Raw genomic sequence first — 19,419 nt, forward strand, 5'->3', positions numbered from 1 at the left:
GCATCAGCACTGCTTGTGGGCCAGCTCCACATGGGTCTAGGAGGTCTCAGGTTTGAACTGTGGACCTCCCATGTGGTAGGCTCTATCCATTGAGCCAAGTCTGCCTCCCAGTTCCTTTTTTTTATTAATGGTGTTTTTTAATTTTTTAATATTTTTTGAGAAGTCCCTTCTACTCCTGGTTTTCAGTGATTTTTGTTTAATCATGAAAGACTGTTGAATGTTGTCAAATGCCATTTTTGTACAAATTGAAATGATCATGTATTTTTTCCTCATTCTATTAGTGTGGTATTACCTTGATGTATTTTCTTATATTGAACCAAAAAATTCCACTTGGTTATGGTGTGTAATCCTTTGAATATACTGTTATATTCCATTTGCCAGTGTTTTTTTTTTTTTTTTTTTTTTTAGGATTTCTTCATCTGTATTCATAAGAATACTGGTCTGTAGTTTGCTTTTTCTGTGTTGTCATTATCTTTGGTATCAGACTAATGTTAACCTGATAGAGAGGTAGGAAATAATCCCTCTTCTTCTATTTTTTTAACAGTTGGATAAAAATCGATGTTAAATCTGTTTTAAATGCTTAGTAGAATTCAGCTCTGAAACCATCTGGTAATTGTCTTTTCTTTGTTGTGAGGTTTTTAAAATTACTGATTCAGTCTCTATTTGTTATAGGTCTGTTGAGATTTTCTATTCTTATGACAGATTAGGTAATTTGTATGTTTCAAGGAATTGGTGCACATCATCCAGATTTTTTAGTTTGTTGGCCTATAATTGTTCCTAGCACCCTTTTATACACCTTCTTTAAGGTTATAGTAATGTGTGCATTTTCATTCCTGATTTTAGTTATTTGTGTTCTCTCTCTTTTTGTCAGTCTGGGTAAAGTTTAGACAATTTTGTTGATATTTTCAAAAACCAAGCTTTGAAATGTTGATTCTCTGTATTATTTTTAGTTTTTCATTTATCTCCACTCTGCACTTTACTATGTCCTTCCTTCTACTAACTTTGGGTTTAGTTTGCTCTTGTTTTTCTGTTTCTTTAGGTGTGAAGTTGGATTATTTATTTATTATTTATGATCCCCTCCTCATTGTTTGCACTCGCTGTCTGCTCTCTGTGTTTCTTTGTTGTGTGCTCTCTTTGCCCGCTTGTCTTCTTTTTAGGCACTGGGAAGTGAACCCAGGTCCACCCATCTGGGAGGGAGGCACCTAATCATTTGAGCTACCTCTGATCCATGTTTTCTGTGTCTCTCAGTGTGTCTCCTCATTGTGTCAGCTCATCCTGTCAGCTCACTGCACCAGCCTAATGTGTCAGCTCATTATCTTGCTTGTCTTCTTTAGGAGGCACTGGGAACTGAACCTGGGACCTCCCATGTGGTATGTGGGTGCCCAATTGCTTGAGCAACATCTAATTCCTAAAGCTAGATTATTAATTCGTGAACTTCCTTTTTCAATGTAGACATTTAGAGCTATAAATTTCCCTCTGAGTATTGCCTTCCGTGCATCTCATATATTTTGATATATTGTTATATTGTGTTTCCATTTTCATTCATCTCAAGCTATTTCCTAGTTTTCCTTGTGACTTATTCTTTGACCCATTGACTGGTTAATAGTGTGACATTTAATTTCCACATATTTGTAAATTTTCCAGTTTTCCATTTATTATAGATTGCTAGCTTTTTCCTTTAGGGTCTGAGAGGATACTTTGTATGATTTCAATATTTTTTAAAGATTTGACTTGTGTCCTAACATGTGGTGTATCCTGGAAAAGATCCCATTGGCCTTTGAGGAGAATGCAATTCTGCTATTGTTCTGTGGACGGTTTTAAATATGTCCATTATGTCTAAATGGTTAATATATTGATCAAGTCCTCTATTTCCTTACTGGTTTTCTGTTTAGGTATTCTATTAATTTTAAAAAATGTTTTAAATCTTTTTAAAAAAAAAACATAGATCACAAAAAAATTACATTAAAAATACATTCACGTATACCCAACACCCCACCCCACACCTCCCACATCAACAACGTCTTTCATCATTGTGGCACATTCATTGCATTTGATGAATACATTTTGGAGCACTGCTATGCTTCATGGATGATAGTTTACATTGTAGTTTACACACTTCCCCAATCCACTCAGTGGGTTATGGCAGGATATATAATATCCTTCATCTGTCCCTGCAATATCCTTCAGGACAACTCTAAATCCCAAAAATGCCCCCACATCACACCCCTCCTTCCTTCTCCCTGCCCTCAGCAACTCCCGTGGCCACTGTTTGCACATCAATGATACAATTTCTTACATTGCTAGAGTCACAACAGTTCTATAGTAGAATACCAGTAAGTCCACTCTAATCCATATCTTATACCTCCTTCCTGTGGACCCTTGGATGGTGATGTTCACCCACTTCCAAGTCGAGAGGGGGCTTAGATCCCACATGGCTGCTGTATGTGATTCTCCTGTTTGCAGTTGTAAACACTCTCAGTTCCCTGGTATGGAGGTTGACCATCTTTACCTCCCTGTTAGATGAACTGGATAAATCCAACAAACCGGAGAATATGTATTGAATTCTGCTGAGGCTCAGAGCCCAGCTGGCACATAGCCAGTCCAGAGAGTCAAGTCTCCTGAGTATACACCAACATCAGCACCAACCACAGGTTCAGTAAAAGTGACAGAAGTATGTGTACAAAGGTCACATCTGAGTCCAACTGCATCATACTCAGGAGCACAAATTCCAAGTCAGGTCCACTGGAAGGCACTGAACTCCAGAGCCATCTGCCAAAACTGTAAAACCTATGTGTTCCATAGCCCTCAAGAGCACCAGTACCTGGGGTTGTATCTACTTTGGCTGTCTCTGGGATCCTGCTGAGATGCATGTTAGTGTAACCCCTCTGATGACCTCCCGACTCATTTTGAAGCCTCTTAGTCATAGAGACTTATTTGTCTTTACCATTTCCCCCTTTTATTCAAGGCCTTTTTCTAGTTGCATCACCAGTCGGTGATTGGTTGTAATCCCTCAGCACCAGGGAGGCTCATCCCCGGGAGTCATGTCCCACACTGGGGGGAGGATAATGCATTTACATGCTGAGTTTGGCTTAGAGAGTGGCCCCATGTGAGCATCATGGAGGCTCTCAGGAGGTACTCTTAGGCATCCTGCAGCTCTAGGCCTAGTTGGAATTTCAAGCACACAGGCTTATAAACATAGTAATCAGGATCAAGGGTCCATCATTGGACCACCCTTTTTCAGTGGTCTTTGCCCTTGCACCTGGGGGATTGTTGCTGTTCCATTGGGGAATGAGACAGAGCTCCCCCAGATGGGAACTCAGCACTACCCCAGTTGCCAAGTGTAACTTTATCCACTATTACAATTCCCAACGAACATCCAAACATTTCTATATGCCCTATATGCATGTCCTGGAGAATTCCCTTCCACCCATGCATCCCCAATCAATGATACCCCACACCAGTGCTCCTCCCCTGCCATAGTTGAACCCCTCTGTGATCCAAAACTTCTTAAAAAATGAAGCCTAATATATTGCCAACTCAATTAGTAGGAAAATTAAATAGTATTGACAAGTTGAAAGATTAGAAATAGAATACATAATAATTAAGAAAAACTAAAATAAAGTAAAAAATGGCTTGGGTATTAAAAAACAGAAACTATCATAAAACTTTTTTTTGGCATTTTGCCTTTCATCACAGTAACAGGTGTTGCCCTGCATGTACAGTGACAAGGCAGTCTCTTCCATTCCTTCCTCAGTGTCTGCATCCTTTTTTAAACAATTTTTAATTTTGTCTTCTAAAAAGTTTTAGGTCACTGTAATGTCACATATACAGTATAGGGGACTCCCATATACCCAACAACAAACCCTTTTCCCCCTTCCCCAACAATGATTTTTTTACATGTGGATGTTACATTTGCTATAGCTGATGTACAGATATTGAAACATAGCTACTAACCATGATTCCATTATGGCTCATATTATGGTTTATATTTTAGACTTTACACTTTTCTAAATCTTTGGTTTAATCATGGTTTACATTATGGTTTACATTTTATACTATAGACTTTTATAAATTTTTGGTGAAATTTAGCATGGTTTATATCCATCATTGCACAATCTTTTGACACACTTCCATTGCTCCCTAGTTACTCTCTCTTCCATCTTTTCTATTCCTCTCTCCCCCTCCCTTCAAGGTCCACAGTGACAACAAAGCTTCACTGCTTGATGGACAAGTTTCGTAGATACTCACAACAGTGTTGAGGGCTTGATACTCTAGTCTGTCCACCCCCATTGGGAGCCACCATTGCTCTCAAGAGACACCCTCTCCTCCGTTTGAGAATATCAGGCCTCCCCAGCATGGGGGTACAACACTTCCCTGCTCATCGTACGTGTCTCGACCCACTAATGTAACCCAAGAGACGAGATAAGTGATCACATATTCCCTAGAAGCCTGCCCCAGGAACACCCTGTGCCAGATGCCCCCTGCCAAACACCTTAAACAAGAAACACTTCCTTATTATATTTTCTAAAGGGTTTCTCAACATTTTAATTTCCACCACGTATGTGACAAACTCCCATGTTCACCTGCTCCTCACAAACTCTCCCCCCAATTTCATGGATCATCTGAACCATCCTCCCAACCCCAGCCCCCTTCAAACCTGCAAAGCCCCACCCAGTAGTATCCCTATACCCCCGTCTTATCCCTTCACTGCACAACTACTTACCTCCAATGTATCATAGATTTCACCCATGTAGGCATCAGCTCACAACCTTCCTCTCCCACCTTTATTTCCTGTCAGCCTATTGTCCAGTTTCTAGCTCTCTGAGACAGCTTGAATTTCTTAATTCATATCAGAGAGGTCATGTAGTATTTGTCCTTCAATGCCTGGCTTGCTTCACTCAACATAAGGTCCTCAAGACTCATCCAATATCCTATGTATTAGTATTGTATTCTTTTGTACAGCTGAGTAGTATTCCATTGTATGTATATACCACATTTTATTTATCCATTCATCAGTTGATGGGCATTTAGGTTGATTCCAACTTTTGGCAATAGTGAATAATGCTGATATGAACATTGTGTGCATATATTCCTTTGTGCAATGTTTTCAGTTCTTCTGGGTATTTATGCAGCAGTGGAAGTGCTGGATCATATGGCAAATCTATAGCTAGTTTTTTGAGGAAACACCAAACTGCCCTCCAGAATGGCTGGATCCTTCTTCATTCCCACCAGCAATGGATGAGTGTTCCTATTCCTCCACATCCTCTCCAACACTAGTAGTCCTCCATTTTTTTAATAGCCACTAGTCTATTCTAAGATGGTATCTCATTGTACTTTTGCTTTGCTTTTCCCTAATAGATAGTGGTGTTGAGCTTCTTTTCATGTGCATTTTAACCATTTGTATGTCATATTTGGAGAAGTGTTTGTTCAAATCTCTTGCCCATTTTTTGAATGGGTTATTTATCTGTTTATTTTTGAGATATAGGACTTCTTTACTGATGTTCGATATTAGGATCCTATCAGATATGTGGTGTATTAGGGTTCTCCAGAGAAACAGAATCAACAAGAGATATCTGCCAATAGTATGCAATTTTATGAGTCTCTCACACAGCCATGGGGATGTGCAGGTCCAGGTTCTGCAGGCAGGCTGCAACCAGGGACTCCAATGAAAGTCCAGTGAAGGTTCTTGACAAATTCTGGGAGACGTTAGCTGTCCAAAGACAAGCTGGGAAATTCCCTCTCAATGATGGAATAACTTCCCCTTTTATGGCATTCAGCTGTTTGGGTTAAGCGTCATTCATTGCTGATGCAATCTCCCTGATTGATGTAATTGTAATCAGCTATCTGTGATTTACCACTGCAGTAAAGTCAGTGGTGACTAAAGTCCACAAATGCCCTTGCATTACAGTTAGCCCAGTGCTTGCTTGACCAAATAATTGGGCACAATTACCTCGCCAAGTTAACACAACAGCCTAACCATCACATATGGTTACCAAATCTTTTCTCTCATTGGGTAGGCTCTCTTTTCACTTTCTTGATAAACTCCTTTGAGCTGCAAAAGACTTTAATTTTGAGGAGGTCCCATTTATCAATTTTTTTCTTTCACTGTTCATGCTTTGGGTGTAAAGTTCATGAAGCTATTTCCTATTCCAAACTCTTGTAGATGCAGTCCTACATTATCTTCCAAGTTATTTATGGTCTTGGCTCTTATATTTAGATCTTTGATCCACCTTGAGTTCATTTTTGTATAAGGTGTGAGATGGTAATCCTCTCTCATTGTTTTGCATATGGATATCCAATTCTCCAAGTACCATTTGTTAAAGAGGCCATTCTCTCCCAGTTGAGTGGGCTTGGTGGTCTTGTAGAATATGAGATGAATGTACATGCGAGGACAAATATCAGAACTCTCAATTCGGTTCCATTGGTCAGTGTGTCTTTGTGCCAATACCATGCCATTCCTTGATCACTTTTGAAAGATAATTTTGCCAGATAGGAATTCTTGGTTGACAAATTTTTTGTATAAGGAGTTTAAATATTCCACTGTCTTCTGGTCTTCATGATTTTTGATGGGAAATTTACTGTTAATCTTATTGGGGAATCCCTTGAATATGACAAGTTGCTTGTCTATTGCTGTTTCCAAATCCTACCTTTATCTCTGAAGTCTGACTTCTTCACTAAAATGAGTCTTTGTATAGATCTCTTAGAATCTGTCCTGGTGGAGTTCCCTGAGAATCCTGCATATCTTCCATTAGATTTCCTATCTTTCATTTCTTTCATCAGGTTTGGGAAGTTTTAAGCCATTATTTCTTTATATACTTTTCTGTCCCTGTGATGGTTAGGTTCATGTGTCAACTTGGTCAGATAATGGTGCCCAGTTGTTTGATCATACAAGCATTGGCCTAATTGTTACTTTCAAGACAGTTTTTGAGCTTTAATCATCGGTAAATTGATTTTATCTATGGTTGATTACATCTACAACCACTGAAGAGATTGCCTTCAGTAATGAGAGATAGCTCCTCCAATCAGTTGAAGGCCTTAAAAGAAGTTTTCAGCAGTTAGAAGAGAGGATTTCCACCTCTATTTCAGCCAGTCAGCTTCACTTGATGAATTCATTAAAAACTTTCAGTGGAGTTCCCAGCTTGCAGCCTACTCCTTGGAGTTTGGACTTCTATATCCCCATCATCAGATGAGGTGATTTTATGAAATCTCCTATTTACAGATATCTGCTGTTGGTTTTGTTTCCCTAGAAAACCCTGAATAATGCAGGTTTGGTATTGGGTGTGGTTCTTGAGAAACAGAATCTTAAAAAATGGATTTCTGAATTGGTTTTGTTTTTCTTAAATTTTTTTTTATTTTACAAGATTTTTATATCAAAGTTACTTGTTAGTTATCACAAGATAATAACTACAATAACAATTAATCTATTTGAGTCAGCAGTTAAACTTCCCCTATATTTTTGTGCATTTCTCAATCTTGTGGGATTTGGGATGTTTTCCACTCTATTTCAGCTGAGAAGGGAATAGAGCAGAGGAATGGAATTGTTTTGCTTGCAGTGTAAGGTACATCTTTCTTTTGGGCTGGCACTGGTCCATCATTATCATGTTCACTGTCCAGGGCAGTCCTGAAGAAGTGGAGAGTAGGAGTTGGCCGCATATCTGCTGGATTCAGTGCACCCCTTTGGCTGACTAATACACCCCATATACTTATTATTAACTCCCTGTACTAGTGATGAACTTTTGTTTTAGATCCTGAAAGAACATTCTATATTTATATTAACACCAATTTCATCCCTGAGATGGTCAGCCTTCTACCTTAATCCTATTACTGGAGTCCTTTATAAATGGAATGAAGTTCAGACAGACATGGAAAGCCATGGAAAGAAGTGGCTGAAATCCAGTGAAACCCACTGAATTAGGGAAATGAACCTAATGGAATCTCCCATGTGTTAGGCACGAGCTTAATCACTTGAGCCACATCTGCTTCTCTATGTCAACTTCCATGTCTTACTGCCATGGCCAGATCAAAGCCTTGAGCATCATTGAATCAAGTAAAAGTGAAACCCCTGAATCTAATATAATCTGATATGCCCAGAGGAACAGATCAATTCACAAGCATAATCCAATGTCTATTTTTGGAATTCATTAATGATACCAAACTGCTATAGAACTGTCAGTTTTTACCGAAATAAAATTCCCATTACAATGCCCAAAGTGGAAAACATCCTGAATCCCACCATTTCTGGTACTTTGTATTAGCAGCCTTTTATCAAACTAAGACACCTCGTAAATATTAGGAGAACTTTAGCAGTTTGGCATTGTTTATGAATTCTGAAAATAGTTATTGGGGGAAATGCATGTGGCTCAGGCAATTGGGCTCCCATCTACCATATGGGATGTCCAGGGTTTGATTCCCGTGCAACATGTTGGACTGAGTGGAGAGCTGGTCCATGCCGAGTGCTGGCCCACACAGATGATGGACCCTATAGGAGTGCTCCTCTGGGTGGCAAGCTGGCCCAAGCAGAGAGCTGGTGCAGCAAGATGATGCAACAAAAAAAGAGACACAGGCAGACCAAGGAAGTGGTGGAAAACACTGAGCACTTGTCTCCCACTCTGGAAGGTCTCAGGGTCGGTTCCTGTGCCACCTAAAGAGAAGACAAGCAGACACACAAAAGAATGCATACAAATGGACAGAGAGAGTAGACAACTGAACCACGCTTCTACTTGTTTCCCAAAGACCACTCCCTGGAAGCCCCAGCTAGGCTGCCTGACCCTTCTGCCTCCCAGACTGCACTCCAGAATCTGCCAGAACAATGCATGAACTACTAAGTGAAGAATTTGTCCCACTGGGGGCTGGGGGTGTTCAAACCCAAACACTTTGCAACTGCCAATGTGAGACCCATGCCTTGAATAATGTAGCAGTGGTAGGAAGAGTAAGAAATCTGTATTTTGCCTCCTCCTCCTTTTTCTTCTTCATTTACTTCAGTTTTTTTTTTTTCTTTCTGTATTCTCTACATTTATCTCCTTTGTGGCCCTGTTTATTCCGGTGCTTGAAAGAACCAAGGTAAGAGACTTTTTTCTCTGTGGGGGTAAAAACACACTCTCCCAGGGAACATAAGAAGAAATGGAGCAGGGAGTTTTAGAGGGGGGTGAACTAAAAGTGTCAGCTTAGAAACTCTGTTTGTTCTTTCAGCAAATTGTGTGTTTGTGTGTATGTGTAATTCTTTGGCTTCCTGAAATGACCCCTATGGGATCTCCTGCCTCATCCTCTCCCCTGCCTCAGGCTGCTGCCATATATTACCCTCAAATTTGCTAGTCCAACCAGTTTCTAACCCACATCTGTTACTGTTCTGCTCCAGCCCACGAGGTAAAGTCAAACTCCTTGGTTTTGTCGCCCTCACGCCAGCTCCACACACCCAGTACCTCCAGCATCACCCACTTCACCACAGCCCACATGCGTGGTGGAACCTCTAGCCCACAGACCTCCCTGTCCTCATGCCTGCCCTCCCCCTTTGCGGCCTGGAAAGCTCTCATGATTCTTCAAGGCATCCCCACCCTGTCAGGTCTCTAAGTCTTTGGAGGGGTACATTTAATTCTTCCCTCTTTCTCCTGGAGTTCCCCTCCCACTTCCCTTCTGGAGGTCGTCATGTGGGATGCATCATGTGATCTTGCAAGCTGGAGCAACATGTATGCTCTTGAGGGGGGATCTGGGTCTTAAAGTGGTTCACAAGTGGGCACTAACATGTACTTTCCCACACAGGAGTGTGCAAAACCCTTTCACAGCTACTAATTCTCATAACTTCTCACGTCCCTGTAAAACCTTGGAGCGTGGTCACGCTTTGCAGGTGGCTGTATGGGGTTCAGCCCAGGTAAGCTCTCTTCGGGCAGACTCCCCGCGTGGCCGCCGCTTCCCACCCAAACCAACGACCAAGCAGAAGAGCACCACACCATGAGAATTAAACTGGCCAATTGTGATCAGGGTCCCCACGCCCTGAGGTCCACCCCCAAGTGGGTCACAGCCGATGGCAGCCGCCCAGGTGGCTAGGCGGTCGGGGTGTGGTATGCGGCAGCTGGAGAAGGGAGCGCGGCGTGTGGTTGAAGAGAGGCAGAGGCCCCATGGTGAGCCCAGCCAAGGGGTTCTGGGGGGGTGGCTGATGTCCCCGGGGAGCGTGCAGCCTGGGGCCGGGAGCAAGGGAACCCTCCGCAAAATGCTGGATGTCCTGGGCGAGGGACGCCGAGCCCCGCAGCCCTTCTGTTCAGAAGCAACGGGGCGCCTCTGCGCCTCAGTTCTCCTACTTGTCTCTCCTGTTTGTAACTTTTGAGGGCACTTAAGGCAATAGGCGAGGTTTACATCGTCTAGAAAGAAAAACTGCAGAAAACGCTATAAGCTGAGAAGTCTTGCTTTCCCCATTTGATATTTTAGTTTTTACTTCCTTTTATTATTTTTAATGCACATTGGGATAGATAGGGGTATTTCACTCCTTTTTTGCCTGAAATTAGCACACCGTACATACAATTGCACCTTATTTTCTCATTGCACAAAAACTTCTGGAGTTCCCTGAATCTGCTTATATGAAGATGAGAATTATTGTTTTCAACTGCATAATATTCCATAGAGTGGCCTGAACTTATGCTATTGAAACTGTTCCGGGTCACTGGATACTTGGATGGTTTCTAGGGTAGTGCACATAAAGCTGCAGTGAGTCACCTGATTGGATGCCACATCTTACAGGTGTTTGTGTACCTGGGGTGTATGCCAGGAGTGGGGTGGCTCTGATTTCATAGACGGTGTCAGATTCTCTTCCATCTGCCATAAATGAGAATTCTTGTTCCCCACAGCAGGGCAGGCTTCTGCTGGGCACTCGTTGAATTAATACATACACATTCTTGGAGCCCAATCAACACCACTGTTTTTGTGCACATCCAAAACAAGGGATGCCCAAGAGGCAGCTTATGTGGACAGAGGCCAGAAGGACCCTTGGCAGGACTTTGCAAGGTCCAGGTTAAGTACCATTTGTCCCTGATCAATTGTGCCTGATAGCAGGTCACCACTGAGCCTCACCTTCCTCTCCCCTCTCCAAACTTTATAAAAACTTACTGACTGGAGAGCAGGTGTAGTTCAGTGGTTGAGTGCCTACTTTCTATGTACGACCTCCTAAAAACAAACAGATTATTATAAAATGACCAAAGCAAACATTTGCACTCTCCCGTTGTAAAAGTTGGTGTAGAGGCTCTTTTTAGTGGTCAGTGTACGGTATGAAAACAAGCTGCTTAACTGTTTGTTTTCTGTTTATGTTTTTTCAGAGAGGAGTTCTTCCACATGTAAAGGAAAGGGATCCTCTTTTGCCCACCATGTAAACAGATGTTTCAGGATTGGAAGAAATTTGTGGGGTTCACCATTTTTAAAAGCTGTTATTTTTAGCAAAGTGTTTGTCTTAAAAAAAGGAAAAAACGAACATGATTAAGTAATACTGTCAAAAGAGCTACTCAGCCATGTTTTTGTTGGGATGAGATGATCTTTTCAAGTTGAAATGCCTAAAGATAATGTAAAAAGTCTAATTTTGCTTAAGAGTTCTCTCCTGACAGCCTCCGTGTTACTCAAATGTGGCCAGTCTCAAAACCAAACTCAGCATGTAAATGCAATGCCTTCCCCCCAGCGTGGGACATGACATCCGGGGATGAGCCTCCCTGGCACTGAGGGATCACTACCAAGTACCAGCTGATGACGTAACTAGAAAATGACCTTGATTTAAAGGTTCAATGCGGACCAGAAGAATATCCTTGTCTACATATAATAACAGGAGTTAAAAATGCTGTTTGACCTAAAGTAAGGGGGAAATGGAAAGGACAAATGAGTTTATATGGTTATGAGTCTCTAAAAAAGAGTCTGGAGGTTGTCAGAAGGATTGCCCTTATGCACACCTGAGCAGAGTCTCAGAGACAGATAAAGTAGATACAACCCCAGGTATTGGTTCTTTTGAGGGCTAAAGAGACCCACAGGTTCTATGGTCATGGCAGATGGAGTTCACTGCCATGTCAGTTGACACTTCTTTGGAGCTGGTGTTTCTGCATGATGGAGCTGGACTCAGATGGGATCTCTTTTCACAAGCCTTTCATGCTACTTTACTGGAATTGTAGTTGATGCTGGGGTTTAAGATATATCTAGGGGATTTGAGTCTCTGGATGGACAATATGATAGCCAGGCTCTGAGCCTCAACAGACTTCAGCTCCTACACTCTGGTTTATTGGACTTGCCCCACTCAGCTAACATGGAGTTGAAGAATGTCAACCACCACACTATGGAGCCTAGAGTGCCTACAACTGAAAGCAGGAGGATTGCATCCAGTATCCATGTGGAATCTAAGCCCCCTCTTGACATAGATGTGGAATGGACACAACCAAGCCAAGGTCCACAGGAAGGAGGAATACAGTAAGGATTAGAGTGGACTTAATGATATTCTATTCATGAACTATTGTGGTTAATAATTGAGAAAATGTGGCATTGGTGTGGAAAAAGTGGCCATGGTGGCTGCTGGATGCAGGGAATGGGAGGAAGAGATGAGATGTGGAGGCATTTTCAGGACTTGGAGATGTCCTGGGTGGTGCTGCAGGGACAATTGCTGGACATTGTATGTCTTCCCATGGCCCACTGGATGGAACGTGGGAGAATGTGGGCTATGGTGTGGACCACAGGCATTGGGGTGCAGCATTGCCCAGAGATGTACTCACCAGATGCAATGGATGTGTCATGATGATGGGGGGAGTGTTACTGTGGGAGGAGCGGTGGTGTGGGGGCACTGGGGGTGAATGGGGACCTCATATTTTTTGAATGTAATATTTTTAAAAAAATGAATAAAATAAAATTTTAAAAAAAGTTCTAATTTACCTCAAAACAATTTAATCAGGAAATTTTCCTGGTAGGGGGGAGATGTGTGATATTGTTGTGAATATAAGCTCAAATAACTTGTACAGATCTTTCTCTGAGAAAATGTTGGGCATTCAGGCACTTTTCCTTTGTTTTGTTAGGATTTGCATCTCGAGATGAATTTAACGGTAATCTCAGCAGCAGAAGTTGTGTCTAATCCTACTTTATGTATCCATGAGCCTTATCACAAAGTTGATTACTTTCTGAAGAATTTGTCACTGAGAGCAGTCCATGCTGTAAACTAAAGGGTAATTTTTTTTTCTGGCTCAATACTCCAGTTTGGTTAGAATCAGATTTAGATTGTTTGCTATAACTTAGCCAGTCTTAAGCCTACTACGGACAGGGCAGAAGTAGAATTTCTGGGCTTCTAGACTTCCTCTTATGAGCCAGGGGGTACTAAAGCCATTCTAGAAAATTATAAACAACTGGAAATAGCCTAAGATTTCTGAACTGTAGTGTGATCATAATTACATGGTGTAAAAATAATACCTTTAAATGACCTGGATCATGATATGGCCATTTTAATTTTCTATTTTATATTTATTCTGGTTCTCACTTCTTGTGCGTTTTCCTAATTTCCCTTGTTATCATTAACATTTGTAAGATCAGTAGTAATATGATCCTTCACATTCCTGCTTTTAGCACTTTGTGTCTCCTTTTTCCTGATCAATTTAAAGAAAGGTTTATCAATATCACTGAATATTAATATATTCTATTCGCTACAGTTCATAGTTTGCTTTAGATATATTTTTGTTCCCTTATCACCCTATTATTAATACCTTTGTTTTAGTTTGCCAAAGGTTGCCGATGTAAAGTACCAGAATTGTCTTGGGTTATTAGCGATTTGTTAGGGGTAAATGCTTACAGTTTGAAGGTTGCAAAATATCCCAATCAAGGCACCATCAGAGTTACTTTCCAACATAGTCGGCTACTGTTGATCCTGTTGTCCAGCCACGTGGAGAAGCAAGATGGCCGTTGATCTTTGTAGAGGTCTCTGCCTTCCCCTCTGGAATCTACTGTCTTCTGGAACCCAGCTGTGGGAAACCAGGCATATGGCTTGTCTCTTTCTGGGTCTCCTCTATCAGAATTGGCTCCTCTGCTTTCTTCCTTAGTTAGTTAGAAGCTGTCAGACATATAGCTCATCCCTCCCTGGGATTCAGCTCTTTGAACCTCTCAGGGGCTTCTCTCTTGTGGGTGAAATGCAGTCCTTTTTCTCACATTGCAGGATCAAATATGGCAACTTCCTTTTGCTGTGAGTCTCCAGACCCAGCCACAGGGCAGAGCCTCAATCTGAGCCATGGCTCATTGATGTAGTCCAGTGACAGGGTCTCACACCCACACAAATGGATTAGTTCAGAAACAATTTTTTCTGTTTTTGGGATTCATGAAAGAATTTCAAACTGCCACAACCTTGTAATTGTAACATACATTTGTTTTAATTCATGGAAGAACATTCTTATAATTGTACCACTGACCATAGTCATCGCTCATAACAGGGTTCACTGTGTTACACAGTCCCATGTTTCATCCTCTAACTTTCCTTTTAGTGACATACATGACCCTAAACTTGCCCTTTCAACCACAATCACACCCTCATATCAGCACTGTTAATTACATCCACTCTAATGTGCTATCATCACCTCTCTCTCCATTTCCAAACATTTACATTCAGCGTTATTACTAATTCTACACAAATTAGGTGTCAGCTCCCCATTTTCTACACTCATTCTATCTTCTGGTGACCCATATTCTAGATATTAACTCCATGAGATTGCTCATTATATTTAGTTCATACTAGTGAGATCATCCAATATTTGTCTTTCTGTGTCTGAGTTATTTCACTCAACATAATGTCCTCAGGGTTCATCCATGTTGTCACATACATCAGGACTCCATTTTTTCTTACAGTGGAATAATGTTCCATCATATGTATAAAGCACATTTTGTTTATCCATTCATCGGTTCATAGACACTTTGGTAGTTTTACTGGTGTAATCTTCCTTTCTATAATTTCTTCCATGCCTTTCTCTCCAGTCTTCTCTTTTCAGGTTGTAGCACTCCCTTTAGTGTTTCCTACAAAACCTGTCTCTAGGTTACAAACTCCTTCAGTTTCTGTTCATCTGTGAATATTTTAAACTCCCTCATTTTTGAAAGACAGTCTTATTGTATGTAAGATTCCTGGCTGGCAGTTTTTTTTTCTCTTTCAGTATCTTAAATATATCATGGGTTCTGATGAGAAATCAGCATTTCATCTTATTGGGCATCCCTTATATGTGATGAATTCCTTTTCTCTTGCTGCTCTGAGGATTCTCTCTTTATTTTTGTCATTTGACATTCTGGTTAGTTTGTGTCCTGGAGGATGTCTATTCGGATGGGAGTATGTTTTGCTTCTTGGCCTGGGAAGGGATATCTATGTCTTTCAATCGAGTTTGGAAATTCACTACCATTATTTCCTCAATATTCTTTCTGCCCCTTTTCCCTTCTCTTCTCCTTCTGGGACACCCATGACAAGCCTGTTTGTATGTCTCTTGTTGTAATTTAGTTCTCTGGGACTCTGTTCAATTTTTTCCCATTCTTTTCTTTATCTGTTCTTTTGTATGTTTGCTTTTGGAGGCCCTGTTTTCAAGCTTAGTAATCCTTTCTTCTGCCCCTTCAAATCTTGTTATATGTCTCTAGAGTATTTTCAGTTTCATTCATTGTGCCTTTCATTCCTATAAGATCTGCTGCTTTTCTATGAATGCTTTTGAAGTCTTCTTTGTGCTCATCCAGTGTCATCTTAGTATCCTTAATCTCTTTAGCCATCTCATTGAATTTATTAAGGAGACTTATTTGAACAAGTATGATTAGTTTTCTCAACTCTTTTATGTCATGTGCAGGCTTAGTTTGTTCCTTTGCTTCATATATTGTTTCTTGGTTTGGGTGGTAAATATTTGTTGGTATTTTAGCATCTGATTTACTTGATATGTTTATTCTGGATGCATTTTCTCTCTTTACTCTAGGGCTTTCTATTTGATTGGCTTTGTGCTACAGCCCTTGTTTGATACTTGGTTTTACTTAATTTGGAACTTCATAGTGGCTTGTGTTTAGCCAATATAAATTTTTTTCAGTTCATCTGTTTCTTGTACTTCCTCCCTTGCTAGTTGTGGAGTAGAGCCATGGAGGCAGTTGGTACTGTAAGCTGTGGAGGCTAAAGCTGCCCACGTTGCTCCAGAACTGATGAAGCTTCTTCCAGCTTTCTCCCCTGCAAGGAGAAGGGACTGAGCAACAGCTGTGTGCAGTAATCCAGGCTGTGCAATCCAAGACCTGATATTAATATAGTTGCCCTGAGAGACTGATGAAGAGCCATACCCCTTCCTCAACTTCTTGGGGTGGGGATGGAGCTGCAGGTGTGTGCAGGAAATGAAACCATGAAGGCCAAAACTGCCTGCATTTGCTCAGATAGACTGATGAAGCACCTGACACTCGTCCCCTGCCAGAGGCAAGGATAGAGCCACAGGTGTGCACAATCTTGTCCGTGCAGTCTAAAGGTAACTTCAATCCCCAGAGAAGCTGAGGAAGCACTGCTCCTCTTCCTCCTTGCCATGGGTGGGGATGGACCCACAAGTGTACCCACAGCCTAGTCTGTGTGAGCCATAAGCAACTGAAGTTGGGCAGTGAGTCTATGGGAGTACTAGCCCTCCTTCTCCCTGTGAGAGGCAAGGATGGAGTCACAGAAGTGCCCAAAATTCTAGTCCATGGGGGCCAAATGCAGGTGCAGTTGCCCAGAGACTCTGGGAAAATGCCACCCCCCACACCATCCTATCAGGCGGATGGGGATGGAGCCCCTGGTGTCTAACCATCTAGTCCATTTTGGCCAGAAGTGCCCGCAGAACCCCAGAGATGCTAAGGAAACACTGCCTATACTCCTTTCCTATTGGAGGCAGGGATATAGTCATGCATGTAGGTGCCAAGCAATCTAGTTTGTGTAGGCTGAAAGCATCTATAGTTGCCTAGAGAGGCTGGTGCAAGTCCTCCTAGCTTTCTCCCCATCAGACATCGGGTTGGAGCCAAGGCTAGGGCAGTAAATTGATCTGGGTGGAAAGAAGCCAGTTCCTACCATCACTGTAATTTTCAGTCAGCCCTGCTTCCTATCAATTGCTGGAAGGTGGTGATAAATGGAGGCTGCTGATCTCTTTCCATCTTAGGTTCAAACTTCAGCCATTCTTAGTATTAGACTTCAGCCAGCCTATTTCACTAATCAGTGGCTAAACTCAGTGTGTGACCATCTCTTCTTCCCCATTTTTGGGAAATGGAGCTTCCCACTCCAGCTGGGCAATAGCTCTTGAGCTGCCAGTGGAGGATGGGCTGAACTCAAGAATCTTCACTGCAGATGCACAGTATCCTCCTTCTGTTCTTCCAAGAATGTGGCAGGATGCTCTTCTGGTCTCCCAATCCCCCCAACATATGATTAAGATAGTTCTGGGGGCTCTGGAGACACCCAGGCACTATGGTCAGGGCAGCTAGCTCATGAGTTTGGTGCCTTGCTAGTGGGCCATACTTTGGGATTTGTGCTGCCCAGTGTGACAGAACTGGACTCAGTTATGGTTTCCCTACACATGGCTCTTAGGTCCCTTCTGTTTCAACCTATAATTGGTGCTGGAGTTGGAGGTGTATGCTGAAGAGCTTTGAATCTTTGGGCTGTCCATGTACCAGCTGGGCCCTGGGCCTCAATGGAGTTGCAACACCTATTCTCCAGTTCATTGGACTCACCAGGACAACTAACAAGAGGTGATGATGGACAACCACCATACCAAGGAACCAAGAGGGTCTACAACATCAGGCAAGAGAGTCCCATCCATCAGCTGTATGGCACTGAAGCCCCCTCTGAATTAGAGGTGGAGTGGGCATCACCACCCCATAATTCTCAAGCTTGGGGAATGAGCTGTGGCCTAGAGTGGACTTACTGGTATTCTACTATAGACTTATTGTGATTCTAGTAATGGAAGAATTTATATCACTAATGTGGAGGCAGTGGCCACTGGAAGTTATGAGATGTGGGAGAGGGATAGCAGGTGTAATAAGGGGGCATTTTCAGAACTCAGGAATTGTCCTGAATGACATTGCAATGACAGGTACAGGCCATTATATATCTTGCCATAACCTACAGAATTGTATGGGAGTGTAAATTACAATGTGAACTAAAATCCAGGCATAGTGAGAGTACTTCAAAATGTATTCATTAATTGCAATGAATGTACCACACTAATGAAGGATAATATTAAAAAGGGTAAATGTAGGTAATGTGGGGAGCAGAGCACAAGGGAGTCCACTATATTTTTTATGTAACATCTATATACTCTAAGTATCTTTAAAAAAAATCAAAAATCTGTGAGGGTAAGTCAAGGATTACGATGCTGACCAAGAGAGAAATAAAGATTTGCCATTTTCTTCACAAGAAGATTGTGATGGTTTTTCTTTGAATCAAAAACTGTACAGAATGTTATAGCAGTTTGATATTATTTATGTATTACAGAAATAGATATGGATTGTGTTTGTAAACTGATTTGCTTCTCTGGGCATATTAGATTATATTAGATTCAGAGGTTTCCTTTTTTACTTTATTAAATCAAGATTAGGGCTTTTTTTTTTGGCCATGTCATAGGACAACATGGTTTGATTCCCCAACCCTACCCTCTTTGTGGGCTATATAAATGGATGCTCAATCAAAGACAGGGAAGTAGATACACAGAGAAGGAGAACACAGAGAGTTTCATTTTGGATGCTGGAGCCCTGGATAGAGAGTCGAATAGTTCATCTGATACTTTGCAGCTGAAGAGACCAGAGCTCTGAACAGCTGTGAAAGCCCAGAAAGAAACAAGACCCAGGGAGTCTTATGCAGGCCTGTAGCTGAGATCAGAAGAAGCTAGGACCACGGAGCCTAAGGAGGAAGGGGAAGGCTGAACCCTAGCAGAGACCAGAGCCATCTTTCTCCAACATGTGGCAACAGACTTCGGCGAGGGAAGCAACTTACTCTTTATGGCCCATGACTGTAAGATTCTACCCCATATAAATACCCTTTATAAAAGCCAACATGGGAAGTGGAAGTGGCTCAGGCGACTTGCTCCCACCTACCACATGGGAGGTCACTGGTTCAGATCCCAGTGCCTCCTAAAGAAGATAGTGGGCTGGCTCAACGGGCAGGCATGGGAAGCTGATACAGCAAGAGATACAAGAAAAAACATAATGAGAGACCCAACAAAGTAGGGAGCAGAGCTTTCCAGTGCCTCCTAAAAGATGACAGCGAGCTGACGTGACTGACAGGTGTGGTGAATTGATGCAACACGATGACAAGACAGGTGGGGAGGAAAAACATGAGAGACACACAACAAAAGCAGGAAGTGGAGGTGGCTGAAGTGGATAGGCACCTCCCTCCTACATCAGAGGTCCCAGGTTTGACTCCTGGTACCTCCTAAAGAAACAGGGAAGGGAAACAAACACAGCAAGTGTTCATATTTTATA

Source organism: Dasypus novemcinctus, chromosome 19, assembly GCF_030445035.2.
Source record: "Dasypus novemcinctus isolate mDasNov1 chromosome 19, mDasNov1.1.hap2, whole genome shotgun sequence".
Classification (NCBI taxonomy): domain Eukaryota; kingdom Metazoa; phylum Chordata; class Mammalia; order Cingulata; family Dasypodidae; genus Dasypus; species Dasypus novemcinctus.